The sequence below is a fragment of the Gossypium hirsutum genome, chromosome D02, assembly GCF_007990345.1.
Source record: "Gossypium hirsutum isolate 1008001.06 chromosome D02, Gossypium_hirsutum_v2.1, whole genome shotgun sequence".
Taxonomy (NCBI): Eukaryota; Viridiplantae; Streptophyta; class Magnoliopsida; order Malvales; family Malvaceae; genus Gossypium; species Gossypium hirsutum.
The window spans coordinates 37,669,142-37,680,652 of NC_053438.1; positions in this window are offsets into that span (position 1 = coordinate 37,669,142).

Sequence of the window (11,511 nt, forward strand, 5' to 3'; positions counted from 1 at the left end):
CCTTTGGCCGAATAGAGGAAAGAAAGGAAGGGGAAGAGCTTGAGAAAATCGGCTATGGTGGTTTGCTAGACTAAGGTATGTTTGATGTTGTTCTTGAGATGCATGCATGTTTTAGTAGTTGACTTGAGTTCTAAAAACCCATGGTTCAATTTTGTGGATTGATGATGATTTTGTGTTTTGCCATTGATGAGTGCTTGAGCTTTTTGATAGTTGTTGATGAAAAGTGAAAGATATGTTAAAGATTAATATGTTAAATTAAGGCTTGGTAAGCTAGCTATTAAGGTGAAATGCTAATGTTAGTATTTGATTTGGTAATAATCTGTTTGGGGACAGCAGCAGTAAGGTGATTTTGGAAAATCGCCATAATTTTAGGAGTTGAATTAGAAGCTGAGTGAATTATGCCATTAAAGCTTGAAGAGTCTATTTTCTTACAAAAGAAACTATAAAAACAAAAGAGTTACTGATCTTGAGATATTTGAAGTATTGTGGGGCTGAGTCAAAATGACTACTAGATTCCCTGTTCTGTTTTTAGGAAATCATTATAAATTGTACAAAAATGATTCTAAGATAAAATTTATATGCTTAGACTCCTTAATGAGTCTAGTTTCAAATGAGATCAAATACAACACATTTTGAATTCTGTAAAATGAGAAATTTGATTCGTAGTGAAGAGTGGTCAGAATAGTCAAACAGTGAAACAGGGGAAACTTTAAGAAAAATCTGGTATTGATTGGCCAAGCCAAAAATTCTGAAAATTTTATGGATGGAAGATATACGAGTCTATATTCAGGGAAAATTAACGGCTAGTGATTTGGAGTTTTGTAGCTCCAGTTATAAACAATTTAGCGACTACTGCTCAGGAAAACAGCTCGTAGTGAATATGTGATTTTGTTGTAAACATTAATGAAAATTTGCCAATGAGTTATTTATTGACTATTATAAAGCTTACTATAATCTATGTGTGTGAAGGTCAAATCAATATATATATTATTCTGAAAGTAATACTTGAATAGTCGATTAATGACTATTTTAAATTTTGTTGAACTTAAGCTCAAGAGCAAAAGGGAACTAGATCCGATAAAGGCAAAGAAAAGATCACTGAGTAGTCGAGTTGGAACCGTCTTACCCAACACAAGGTAAGTCATTAAGCATGTAGTTGGTATTATTTCAAATGGTCATAATGTTTATGTATTGATGCTGAATGGAATGAATAAATATACATATATATATATGCATGTACGTATGTGATGATGAAATTGTTGAATGAAAAGAAAAGAGGTAAGATGTACTGAGTTGTTGATCTCGGCACTAAACGTGCGGGTATAACCATTTATGACCATGAGATTGGCGCTAAGTGTGCGGGATTAAATTGTACAGCACTAAGTGTGCGATTTGACTATGTTGCACTAAGTGTGCGAAATGAATATGATGCACTAAGTGTGCGAATTGACCATGCGGCACTAAGTGTGCGAGTTTGACTATGTAGCACTAAGTGTGCGATTTGATTACGTAGCACTAAGTGTGCGAGTTGATTATATAGCACTGAGTGTGCGGACTCAATATGCATTCGTGAATCATTATGGACACTATGTGTGCGACACTATTGAGTCGATCGCGGACAGCGGATCGGGTAAGTGTCTTGAGTACATGGCTAATAGGTGCTATGCTTATACTTGGTGTTGAGCTCGGTAAGTTTGAACCTATGTGACAACTATACTTGAAGTCACGTACATAAAATTTATCGTAGGATGGGTGAAAGGCCGTTTAGTCGTTTGATTGTAACGAAAATAAATTGATTTATGAAAATGCTTCAATGTCCTATTGATGAGTATATGGAATGTGAATGCATGAATTGATATGAAATTGAATCGATAGGTTGGAGGAACTATGGTATGGTTCGGAATGGATGGAGTAATTAGCCTCGTTCCATTTTGTTTTCTCTTGTGATAATGTTATTGATGGATGGTAGTGCATAGCTTATGACTTACTGAGTTATAAACTCACTCGGTGTTTCCTTGTCACCTATTCTAGGTTTCTTGGACACATCTCTTTTTGCGTGATCGGGCCGTCATCGAAGTCATCACACCGGATAGCAAGTTTTGGTACTTTCTTCTTAGTTGGCTTAGAAGAACATTTTGGCATGTATAAGCTATTACGTTGTGTTTGAACTTTGGCATGTAAACTTTAAGCCATGCGAAAATGGCACGAATGTTCGATTGAGTTGGATCAAGGGTAGGCATGAAATGGACCTAGTTACTTTCGTAACAGATGCTGGCAGCAGCAGTGTCATGAGATTGAAAAATCACTAAAAATAGTAGGAGTGGAATTAATTGATGAATAAATTATGTAATCGAAGCTCGATGAGTCTGTTTTCATGAGGAAGTAACGAAAAGATCATATGGGCAGTATATTAAGAGATAATCAGATTTTTGTGGGACAAGGCCAGAACGGTTTCTGGATTCCCTGCTCCGACTTTGGAAATTCATTATAAATTAACCAGAGATAATTAGGGGTCGTACCATATATGTATAGATTCCTCTCTGAGTCTAGTTTTCATAGAAACAAACGGAATCAGTATTGAAGCCCCGTGCAGGGAGATATCCAAGTCGTAATGGGCAAAGGTCAGTGTAGTCGACCCCTGCAACATGGGAGACTTTGACTAATAAACTGTACTAATTGGCCCGACCAAAAATTCTAGAAAAAAATACATAGATGGGCACATGAGTCTAGTTTCTGGGAAAAATTACAAAACTGATTTTCGAGTTACGACACTCAAGATATGATTTTTAAAACGACTAGTACACAGATTGGGCAGTGTCTGGAAAATAAATTTTATAAGGGGTTAAAGTCAGTTAACACCTCGTGTTCGACTCCGGTGTCGGTTTCGGGTTCGGGGTGTTACATTTGATTGGTATCAGAGCTATGGTTTAGTCGGTTCTAGGACTACCATAGCACGTATGAGTCTAGCTATACATGCCTTAATGTTAATGTTTAAAAGGGTGATGACTTCTGACGGTTGAAATGTTTTTGTTTTGATTAGTAAATGGATCCCGGTGTAGAAAGAACCCTAGCGGATGACGTTGAGAGCGTAGCGGCTGCTCCTGCACAAGGGACGCCGCCTGTTGAACCTCAGTCATCTGCGAATAATCAAGGTGAGGGGGCTAAACAAGCCTTCTTTACCATGATGAATGAGTGGGTCGCGCAATATGCCCGAACCAACCCGGCTGTCCAACAATTCCCAAATTTGAATAATCCACCCCAAGAGCCTGTAATGCCATCAGTCGCTAATCCTGTGAGGCTGAGTAAGCCACCTTTAGACTTGATTAGGAAGCGTGGGGCCGAGGAGTTCAAGGCCATAGTAACTGATGATGCCGAAAGGGCCGAGTTCTGGCTTGATAACACCATTCGGGTGTTCGATGAATTGTCATGCACACCTGACGAATGTCTAAAATGTGCTGTATCTTTGTTGCGAGACTCAGCCTACTATTGGTGGAGGACCTTGATTTCCATAGTCCCAAACGAGCGAGTAACTTGGGACTTCTTTCAAACGGAATTCCGAAAGAAATTTATTAGCCAACGGTTCATTGATCAGAAGCGTAAGGAGTTCTTGGAACTCAAGCAAGGCTGTATGACTGTATCTGAATACGAACATGAATTCGTAAGACTCAGTAGGTATGCCCGGGAGTGTGTAGCTGATGAGGTTGCTATGTGCAAAAGATTCGAGGAAGGATTGAATGAAGATTTAAAGCTACTAATGGGTATTTTGGAAATAAAAGAATTCGTAACACTAGTCGAACGAGCCTGCAAGGCGGAAGAACTTGGAAAGGAGAAGAGGAAGGCTGAATTTGAAGCTAGAGATTATCGTAAAAGATCGACGGGTAAAGCTCCGTTCTCAGCTGTAAAGAAGTTCAGGGAGGACATTAATAAGTCGAGGGCGACTGCGGGAATTTCCATCAGGGCAAGACCATCGATGGGCTCCCGAGCTACTTCGGTAGCTAGTGTGGGCAATAATCGTCACGAGAAACCTGAATGTCCCCAATGTGGAAGACGACACCTAGGTGAATGTTGGGGCAAGTCTACTAGCAGGGCCTGTTACGGATGCGGTTCGAAGGACCACTTCATTAGAGATTGCACGGAGCTGGATGAGAAGAATAAGATTCAAGGTGCAAGACCTAGTGGAGTGACATCTAGAGGTAGACCACCGAGAATTTTAGGAGGCAGGGGTGGTAGTCAGAGGGGGGCCTCTGATACGGCCGATCGAGCCGAGAACCGTACTCCTGCTAGAGCATATGCCATTCGCGCACGAGAGGAGGCATCCTCCCCCGACGTCATCACTGGTACCTTCACTCTCTTTGATACTAATGTGATTGCATTGATTGACCCTGGTTCTACTCATTCATATGTATGCGAAACCTTAGCAACCAGTAAGACTCTACCTGTTGAGTCTACTGAGCTCGTAATTCGAGTATCAAACCCTTTGGGTCAATGCGTACTTGTTGATAAAGTGTGTAAGAGATGCCCTCTAATAATCCGAGAATCCTGTTTTCCGGCCGATTTGATGCTTTTGCCGTTCGACGAGTTTGATGTTATTCTTGGTTTGGATTGGTTAACCGCACATGATGCGGTTGTGAATTGCAAAAGCAAGACTATCGATTTGAGGTGCGCAAATAACTAAATAATCCGAGTTGAGTCTGCGGACTTAAGGGGGTTGCCAGCTGTAATATCAGCAATGTTGGCCCAGAAATATGTAAGGAAAGGGTGCGAAGCATACCTCGCGTATGTACTTGATGACAAGGAGTTAGAAAAGAAACCCGAATCGGTGCCGGTGGTTTGTGAATACCCGGATGTTTTTCCTGAAGAGTTACCGGGTTTGCCACCTGTTCGGGAGGTAGAGTTTGGTATTGAGCTTGTACCTGGAACTACGCCAATTTCGATCGCTCCGTATCGTATGGCACTAACCGAGTTAAAAGAGTTGAAAGCTCAGTTGCAAGAATTGACGGATAGAGGTTTCGCTCGACCGAGTTTCTCACCTTGGGGTGCACCAGTATTGTTCGTGAAAAAGAAGGACGGAACCATGAGGTTGTGCATTGACTATCGTCAACTGAATAAAGTGACGATAAAGAATAAGTATCCGTTACCGCGTATTGATGATCTGTTTGATCAATTAAAGGGAGCATCGGTGTTTTCAAAGATAGATTTGAGATCGGGTTATTATCAGTTGCGGATTCGAGATTCGGACGTACCCAAAACTGCTTTCAGAACGAGGTACGGTCACTACGAGTTCTTAGTGATGCCGTTCGGGCTCACTAATGCCCCTGCGGTGTTTATGGATTTGATGAATCGAATCTTCAGGCCGTATTTGGATCGGTTCGTAGTTGTGTTTATTGATGACATCTTGGTCTATTCAAGAGATGAGACCGAACATGCTGAGCATCTGAGGCAAGTGTTGCAAATTTTGCGGGATAAGCAGTTATATGCTAAGTTCAGTAAGTGTGAGTTCTGGTTAAGAGAGGTTAGCTTCTTGGGTCATGTGGTATCCGCATCGGGTATTCGAGTTGACCCGAGCAAAATTTCAGCCATACTTAACTGGAAGCCTCCGAGAAATGTTACCGAAGTCCGGAGCTTTCTAGGGCTCGCCGGTTATTACCGACGATTTGTCAAAGGTTTCTCGATGATAGCCACACCAATGACGAAGCTACTTCAAAAGGATGTTAAGTTCGAATGGACGGAGAAATGTCAGAAAAGCTTCGATCAACTGAAAACTCATTTGACTAAAGCTCCAATTTTGGTGCAACCCGAATCGGGTAAAGAGTTTGTCATTTATAGTGACGCATCCCTACTTGGGTTGGGTTGCGTATTGATGCAAGAAGGTCGATTTGTGGCCTATGCGTCAAGACAATTGAAGCCACACGAGAGAAATTATTCGACCCATGATCTCGAACTAGCCGCCATTGTGTTTGCATTGAAAATATGGCGACATTATTTGTTTGGTGAGAAGTGCCATGTGTTTTCGGATCACAAAAGTCTCAAATATTTGATGACTCAACGAGACTTGAATCTGCGACAAGGACGTTGGCTTGAGTTGTTGAAAGATTACGAGCTTGTCATTGATTACCACCCGGGAAAGGCTAATGTGGTTGCGGACGCCTTAAGCCGGAAATCACTCTTTGCTTTGCGAGCGATGAATGTACACTTGTCTGTTCTACCTGACAATGTGTTAGTAGCTGAATTAAAAGCCAAACCATTATTGACTCATCAAATTCTTGAAGCTCAGGAAGTCGATGATGAATTGGTTGCAAAACGAGCTGAGTGTGTTCCGAACAAGGAATCGGAGTTTCAGATTGATGATGATGGTTGTTTGAGGTTTAGAAGTCGTTTGTGTGTTCCAAGGAATTCGGAACTCATTCCAATGATTCTGAACGAAGCCCATTGTAGCCGAATGTCAATTCACCGGGGGAGCACGAAAATGTACAACGACTTGAAACGTCAGTTTTGGTGGCATGGTATGAAACGAGACATCTCCGACTTTGTTTCGAGATGTTTAATATGTCAACAAGTGAAAGCGGAACATCAAGTGCCTTCAGGGTTACTTCAGCCGATCATGATACCCGAGTGGAAATGGGACCGAGTCACAATGGACTTTGTGTCCGGACTGCCATTGTCCGCAAGTAAGAAGGATGCGATTTGGGTTGTTGTTGATAGGCTGACTAAGTCGGCTCACTTTATCCCCGTGCGTACGGATTTTTCATTGGATAAACTAGCCGAATTGTTTGTTTCTCAGATTGTGAGATTACATGGAGTACCTATTTCTATCGTGTCGGATAGAGATCCGAGATTCACCTCGCGATTTTGGAAGAAATTGCAAGAAGCTTTGGGTACCAAGCTGCATTTTAGCACCGCTTTTCATCCCCAAACCGATGGTCAATCCGAGCGGATAATTCAGATACTCGAGGATATGCTGAGATGCTGCATCCTTGAGTTTAGTGGTTCATGGGAACGGTATGTACCTTTGATTGAATTCGCTTACAACAATAGTTTTCAATCAAGTATTAAGATGGCACCTTACGAGGCTTTGTACGGTCGTAAATGCCGTACACCATTGTTTTGGACCGAGCTCGGTGAAAGTAAAATTTTCGGAGTTGATTTGATTAAAGATGCCGAACAGAAAGTAAAGGTAATCCGTGAAAGTCTGAAAGCAGCCACAGATCGTCAGAAATCGTATGCGGATTTGAAACGAAAAGACATTGAATATCAGGTGGGAGATAAAGTGTTTCTTAAAGTTTCGCCTTGGAAAAAGGTACTTAGGTTTGGCCGTAAGGGCAAGTTGAGCCCGAGATTCATTGGGCCGTACGAAATCTCCGAACGAGTGGGGCCAGTTGCGTATAGATTGATTTTGCCCCCTGAGCTTGAAAAGATCCATGACGTCTTTCATGTTTCGATGCTTCGACACTATAGATCTGATCCATCGCACATAATTAGCCCATCAGAGGTTGAAATTCAAGCCGATATGAGTTATGAAGAAGAACCGATGCGTATCCTAGCTCGTGAAGTGAAGGAGTTACGAAACAAAAGAGTTCCGCTAGTAAAGGTGTTATGGCTCAAACACGGGATCGAGGAAGCTACTTGGGAAACCGAGAGCTCGATGAAAGAACGATATCCAAACCTATTTACCGGTAAGATTTTCGGGGACGAAAATTTCTTAAGTGGGGGAGAGTTGTGACAGCCCAAAATTGACCCTAGTCGGGAAGTGGTTTCGGGACCACAAAACCGAGTCTTATAAATAATTAAAGATTATATTCTGTGTTTATGATGTGCGTAAATGCTTGTGTGATAGTTCCATACTTTAATTTGGTCAGTGTATGTGGAATTTATTAGTAGGGACTTATGTGAGACAATTTAGAAATATGCTAGGCAAGTGTTCAAGTGGCCCATTAATATATGTGGGAAAGTGTTTGTCCTTGCATGTCAAATTAGCCAAATTAAAGCATAGTGGCTGGCCATGCCATGGGTGGAAACATGTCACCAACATGTTATGCTAGTGATGTATGCTAAGAAAAATAAAATAAAGAGTATGGTAATTAAACAATGAAAAGGAAGGGTGATGAAAAAAAAATGGTCTCATCCATACCCCCCCTTGTTGCCGTGAGTTGAGGAAAGAAAACAAAAAAAAAATGTGTTCATTCTTGAACACCTTTGGCCGAATAGAGGAAAGAAAGGAAGGGGAAGAGCTTGAGAAAATCGGCTATGGTGGTTTGCTAGACTAAGGTATGTTTGATGTTGTTCTTGAGATGCATGCATGTTTTAGTAGTTGACTTGAGTTCTAAAAACCCATGGTTCAATTTTGTGGATTGATGATGATTTTGTGTTTTGCCATTGATGAGTGCTTGAGCTTTTTGATAGTTGTTGATGAAAAGTGAAAGATATGTTAAAGATTAATATGTTAAATTAAGGCTTGGTAAGCTAGCTATTAAGGTGAAATGCTAATGTTAGTATTTGATTTGGTAATAATCTGTTTGGGGACAGCAGCAGTAAGGTGATTTTGGAAAATCGCCATAATTTGTAGGAGTTGAATTAGAAGCTGAGTGAATTATACCATTAAAGCTTGAAGAGTCTATTTTCTTACAAAAGAAACTATAAAAACAAAAGAGTTACCGATCTTGAGATATTTGAAGTATTGTGGGGCTGAGTCAAAATGACTACTAGATTCCCTGTTCTGTTTTTAGGAAATCATTATAAATTGTACAAAAATGATTATAAGATAAAATTTATATGCTTAGACTCCTTAATGAGTCTAGTTTCAAATGAGATCAAATACAACACATTTTGAATTCTGTAAAATGAGAAATTTGATTCGTAGTGAAGAGTGGTCAGAATAGTCAAACAGTGAAACAGGGGAAACTTTAAGAAAAATCTGGTATTGATTGGCCAAGCCAAAAATTCTGAAAATTTTATGGATGGAAGATATACGAGTCTATATTCAGGGAAAATTAACGGCTAGTGATTTGGAGTTTTGTAGCTCCAGTTATAAACAATTTAGCGACTACTGCTCAGGAAAACAGCTCGTAGTGAATATGTGATTTTGTTGTAAACATTAATGAAAATTTGCCAATGAGTTATTTATTGACTATTATAAAGCTTACTATAATCTATGTGTGTGAAGGTCAAATCAATATATATATTATTCTGAAAGTAATACTTGAATAGTCGATTAATGACTATTTTAAATTTTGTTGAACTTAAGCTCAAGAGCAAAAGGGAACTAGATCCGATAAAGGCAAAGAAAAGATCACTGAGTAGTCGAGTTGGAACCGTCTTACCCAACACAAGGTAAGTCATTAAGCATGTAGTTGGTATTATTTCAAATGGTCATAATGTTTATGTATTGATGCTGAATGGAATGAATAAATATACATATATATATATGCATGTACGTATGTGATGATGAAATTGTTGAATGAAAAGAAAAGAGGTAAGATGTACTGAGTTGTTGATCTCGGCACTAAACGTGCGGGTATAACCATTTATGACCATGAGATTGGCGCTAAGTGCGCGGGATTAAATTGTACAGCACTAAGTGTGCGATTTGACTATGTTGCACTAAGTGTGCGAAATGAATATGATGCACTAAGTGTGTGAATTGACCATGCGGCACTAAGTGTGCGAGTTTGACTATGTAGCACTAAGTGTGCGATTTGATTACGTAGCACTAAGTGTGCGAGTTGATTATATAGCACTGAGTGTGCGGACTCAATATGCATTCGTGAATCATTATGGACACTATGTGTGCGACACTATTGAGTCGATCGCGGACAGCGGGTCGGGTAAGTGTCTTGAGTACATGGCTAATAGGTGCTATGCTTATACTTGGTGTTGAGCTCGGTAAGTTTGAACCTATGTGACAACTATACTTGAAGTCACGTACATAAAATTTATCGTAGGATGGGTGAAAGGCCGTTTAGTCGTTTGATTGTAACGAAAATAAATTGATTTATGAAAATGCTTCAATGTCCTATTGATGAGTATATGGAATGTGAATGCATGAATTGATATGAAATTGAATCGATAGGTTGGAGGAACTATGGTATGGTTCGGAATGGATGGAGTAATTAGCCTCGTTCCATTTTGTTTTCTCTTGTGATAATGTTATTGATGGATGGTAGTGCATAGCTTATGACTTACTGAGTTATAAACTCACTCGGTGTTTCCTTGTCACCTATTCTAGGTTTCTTGGACACATCTCTTTTTGCGTGATCGGGCCGTCATCGAAGTCATCACACCGGATAGCAAGTTTTGGTACTTTCTTCTTAGTTGGCTTAGAAGAACATTTTGGCATGTATAAGCTATTACGTTGTGTTTGAACTTTGGCATGTAAACTTTAAGCCATGCGAAAATGGCACGAATGTTCGATTGAGTTGGATCAAGGGTAGGCATGAAATGGACCTAGTTACTTTCGTAACAGATGCTGGCAGCAGCAGTGTCATGAGATTGAAAAATCACTAAAAATAGTAGGAGTGGAATTAATTGATGAATAAATTATGTAATCGAAGCTCGATGAGTCTGTTTTCATGAGGAAGTAACGAAAAGATCATATGGGCAGTATATTAAGAGATAATCAGATTTTTGTGGGACAGGGCAGAACGGTTTCTGGATTCCCTGCTCCGAATTTGGAAATTCATTATAAATTAACCAGAGATAATTAGGGGTCGTACCATATATGTATAGATTCCTCTCTGAGTCTAGTTTTCATAGAAACAAACGGCATCAGTATTGAAGCCCCGTGCAGGGAGATATCCAAGTCGTAATGGGCAAAGGTCAGTGTAGTCGACCCCTGCAACATGGGAGACTTTGACTAATAAACTGTACTAATTGGCCCGACCAAAAATTCTAGAAAAAAATACATAGATGGGCACATGAGTCTAGTTTCTGGGAAAAATTACGAAACTGATTTTTGAGTTACGAAACTCAAGATATGATTTTTAAAACGACTAGTACACAGATTGGGTAGTGTCTGGAAAATAAATTTTATAAGGGGTTAAAGTCAGTTAACACCTCGTGTTCGACTCCGGTGTCGGTTTCGGGTTCGGGGTGTTACAGTTTGCACATCCTTGGGGTATTTCTTGACCTTTCTTCCTTCTTCAGTGGGTACAATACTAAGGCTACCATATTTTTTTCTTTACAACCATTTCCCTTCTCTTCAGCATACCATACTTAACATCTTTTTACCTTCTATATCCTTTCTTAAATATTATCTTTACATAATCCTTAATCTCATCATTTACCTTATTATCAAACTTAATATCTTATTCCATACTTACAAGTCTTATCATTATCCTTGGGCGGGGTAGACTATGCCCAACACTTAAATCAGAATTTGCCCAGATCTTCATTACTTAAATGCAGTCTCATACTTACTTTTAACTCATATCTTTGCCTCACCACGTACTCTGGCACACACTAGTCTTTCTATTCATCCATTGTAACTATACAGGGTTCACCATTCATTCAGTGTTC